Genomic DNA, 3,874 nt, shown 5'->3' with positions numbered 1-3,874 from the left:
AGAAGAAGCTGAGGCAGGGGGATCATGAATTGGGAATATTGTCTTATAAACAAAACAAAACAAAACAAAACAAAACAAAACAAAACAAAACGTCTGCCAGCCCCAGAGCCTTTGAGCATCTGTGTGGAGTACGTTCCTCCTACCTCAACCCACAAGGGACGAGAAGGAGAAGCTGCCACCGTGCAGGGTCGTTTCCACAGGAAGTGAGTTCCTTCGGTTCTTATGTTTACGGACACGTTGGGGACAAGCACACTTCTTAGTTTCTCTGTCTTTGCAGAGTCTGGCTGGTGAAAGACACATCACCAGTTACAGGTTTGATGGGGTACACGACCGAGGTATAAATACACTGTCACTGGGCAGCAAGAAGGTGTGAATTTTTCCATGTAAGATAACAGAAAGAAGGGATGATGTTAATGCTGAGAGGGGTCCAGCATTTGTAGGTAAACACGCAAACACAATGGAGACACGGAGAAGCTCAAAACTGCACACGTACCTAATTTTTGGCTTTGGCCATGGGGGTTGGTCTGCCGAATCCCCGTTCAGATCGCCTTAACTAGAGTTAGCAGTTACACGTGTTCAGATGTGATCAACAGACTAGCAGGCTCTTGAGAAATTAGCCCGATAGCCTTTATAGATGGGATTCAAAAGTGTGCTCTGTGTTTATTTTCAACCCCAAGAGATAGCTCGGATGCCTTTCTATCCGGTGTACTGGGTTTGATTTAAAGGTTTGATTGCGAAAACACCATGCCACGGATGCTTAAGTCTGCACATAATGGGATGGGCACCCAGCCATTGCCGGCCACATTTCAATTCTGGATGTTCCAGAGATGACGTGGTAGAGTGACTTACAGCAGTTAAGGCTTTCTTCTGAGCCTCTGACATGCTGGACTGCGGATTCCAAGTTTATGGCTGTGTTTGCCAATGTCTTCTGCGAAAGACGGATTCCTTTCCCAGACATGAGCTTGCTAGGCTGTGGAGCAGGGTTTGGCGGAGGAGACTTGTTTTGCTCAGGCCTTGGATGGTGGGGGCCGTGGTTACGTCTGTGGCGAAGAGGTTGTATTGCCCCACGACTCCTCTTCTTCCCTTCCTAGACCTGGAGTCATAAAACCAAGGTAAACATGAGCAGAAGAGACTCTATAGCTTAGGCAGGGCGACTCGGAGCTGAGGGCTTGAGAACACCCAGGGCAGACGGTCCCCATGGCCGGAGACACCTAGCTTGGGGCACCTCCAATGCTATGACTGTCTTCAGTTGTGATATGGAGGTCCGCTTCCTCTTTGACACAGAAAAGATTATTAGCCTCTGGTTGGTCCACAGCTCTCTGTGGCTCGCTCACGTGGCTGTCAGTAGTTTTTTTATTAAACCCCTGCCCATCGGCAGGCTAAGGCATCTGACTGTAGGGCACAGATGTCTGGACTGCAGCAGCCCTTATAGAACAGAAAAGACATGAGTGGTACTGTTGGGGAAGAGGATGCAGAGAAAAGAGGCCACCTCCTTTGGACTCAGCAAGGCAATGCTATTCTTAGTTCATTTGTAATACTGTAACAGAATACCCAGGGCAGGGTAGTTTATAAAGAATAGAGAATTATTATTATTATTATTATTATTATTATTATTATTATTATTATTACCCTTCTAGGTTCTGGGGAGCTCAAGATACTTCTGGCGTGAGGACCTTCATGCTGTGCCACCCCACAGCAGAAGGGGTAAGGGTCCACATTGAGGGCTGAATTTCCAACATGTGATTTTGGGCATTGAGCCCTGGCGAGCATCACTCACACTAAGCTCGTTATACCCACCCAGGCCTAGTCTTGTGTCTGTTGTTGGACACTATGGCCAGGCAGGGCCGTGAACCCCACAGCAACCTCCTGTCCCACGTGCTCTCAGAGCTGGATGCTCAGCCCTGGGCTTGGTTAGGAAGAGTCTGCACATCCTCTCTGCTTAGGAGAGAAGAGCCAAGGCTGCCATTATGACTGTGAAAGGCTGGAGTGGGTGTGCTTTGGGGTTCTAGAGAAAAGGGAAGGTGCTTTGTGTGACCCAGCATCCCAGTTCCGGCTTCATAAGATCGAGTAAGGCAAACAAGGGCTGACCATGTGCTCAGCTGTGAAGGAACCAAGAGACCTCGGGGGAGGGCTGTAGGAGGCTGGGCTGTGAGAGTTTGAGTCTGCGGTGGTCCCCAGTTGGGGACATGGTGAAACCAGGTCAGGACTTGTCTGTGAGTCGGGGGTGGGCTGGCTATAATGTCTTATTTTAGTCACTTCAGGGAATACTGACCACACTGCCCAAGGCTTATCGGCTCTCTGCCTCTCTTCACAATTCCTACTGGCTGGTTGTGGGGTGGGGAGGGGCTGGAGAGAGTGACCAGGAGGGGACAGAGACCAACATTACCCTTTGCGTTCAGAAAGTGCTTCTCTAGGCTGCGGCCTGGCTGTTATATCATGCATGAGGTCCCCAGGGAGTCCAAGTCAGGGAGGGAACAGGGAAGAGGAGGGATGGGGAGCAGGGACAATCTCAGCTTTGCCCTCCCAGACTGGGTTTCTGGAACCTCACCAGAGGACAGCTGGTATATCTGCCCTTCCTTCCCATCCATCGCTGGCTCCTAGCGATTGGTCCCCGGCAATATCCACTCCTGTAGTTCCTTGGCAGACTGAGACTGTGGTGTGGCCGGATCTTCACAGTGACTATTTCACGAGGACCAGTGTAACCAGATGCCTTCTCAAAATCAAGACAGGGAGACAGTTCCTGCCTACACTGCCCAGGCTTTGGAGGAAGGAAGAAAAGGACTTTGTAGGGTGATCTCTGTAGTTCTATAAGGTAGGGAGGAGCTTGCGTAATATGTGAGTAACTCTTGCAGTGAGCGGTCCTGGGGTCTATCCTGGGAATTGTGTTCCCTTGAATCTGTAGTTGCGAGGTGGGAACTTCCTGTAGCAAGACTTCTGTCCTTCAGCCTCTGACATACAGCTGTACTTGGCTGAGGCAGCCCTGCCTTGGAACAGCCCAGACTCAGGGTGATTCCATGTTTAGCGGCCGCTGATCTGTTCAGCTCACGGGACCCAGTGATGCTGCGTGGGAAAAACTGTCTCCCCTAAATTTCCCCTTCCCTGTCCGCAGGCTGAGCTAGTATCGCCACAGCTGCCACAGAACTCCAGGACAGCCTGGGTGGGCATTCAGCTCAAGCCTGGCTCTCTACCGATTCCCTTGGAATAGCCAATAGCCTGTTTTCCTATCCTAGAATCTGCCATTTAAAAAATAAATGACTGCACAGTTTAAAGCTTGTGATACTCTCCCATCCCTCTGCTGTGTTCTTTCTCCTTATAACTGTAGTCAAGCATTGTTACATAAGAGTCAGGAGAGTGGACACCTTGCCTCACTTGTTTTAGAGAAGATACTGATTGCTCTACTCACTAGAACGCTGCCTACCGGTATGCGGTATGCGGCATACGCCCTTTACTATGTTAACCCATGCTCCTTCTATTCCTAGTTCCTTTGAAGGACATTAAGCACCGTCAAAAGCCTTTTCTGCAATGACTGGGATGACCATGATTTCGGTCCTTCGTGTCTACTTTTGCGCTGTGTTCTGTTTATCAATTTGTGTATTTTGAACCATCCTTGTATCTTTGAAAAAAAAAAAAAAGAACCATCTTGGTCATGATTATTATTATCTTGTTGATGTGTTGTTGAATTTGGTTTGCTGGTAATTGACAGTTTTTATATCTATGTTCGTTATGGCTCTGCTTGTGCGCGTATGTGTGTGGTGTGTACCTAGGTACCGGTGTGTGTGCACATCTATGTGGGTATGTGTGTGCACGGATGGATGGATGTGAGTGTGTTTGCTCATGTGTGTGTGTGTTCTCATCTGCTTGGGGTATCGGGCTG

At 49.1% G+C, this 3,874-nt stretch overlaps 1 long non-coding RNA gene across 1 annotated transcript; it reads left to right on the top strand.

The window, feature by feature from the left end:
• Positions 1 to 880: 880 nt before the first annotated feature.
• Positions 881 to 3,656, top strand: LOC148000008 (uncharacterized). Its single transcript, XR_015641110.1, has 4 exons — positions 881 to 1,112; positions 1,638 to 1,704; positions 2,602 to 2,812; positions 3,480 to 3,656. It is a non-coding gene; the product is annotated as an uncharacterized LOC148000008 (long non-coding RNA).
• The last annotated feature ends 218 nt before the right edge of the window (positions 3,657 to 3,874 follow it).

The sequence above is a fragment of the Rattus norvegicus genome, chromosome 17 (genome assembly GCF_021556685.1).
Source record: "Rattus norvegicus strain SHRSP/BbbUtx chromosome 17, alternate assembly SHRSP_T2T, whole genome shotgun sequence".
NCBI lineage: Eukaryota > Metazoa > Chordata > Mammalia > Rodentia > Muridae > Rattus > Rattus norvegicus.
Note: the sequence above shows the minus strand (reverse complement) of the source record. Positions and strands in the feature narration are given on the sequence as shown.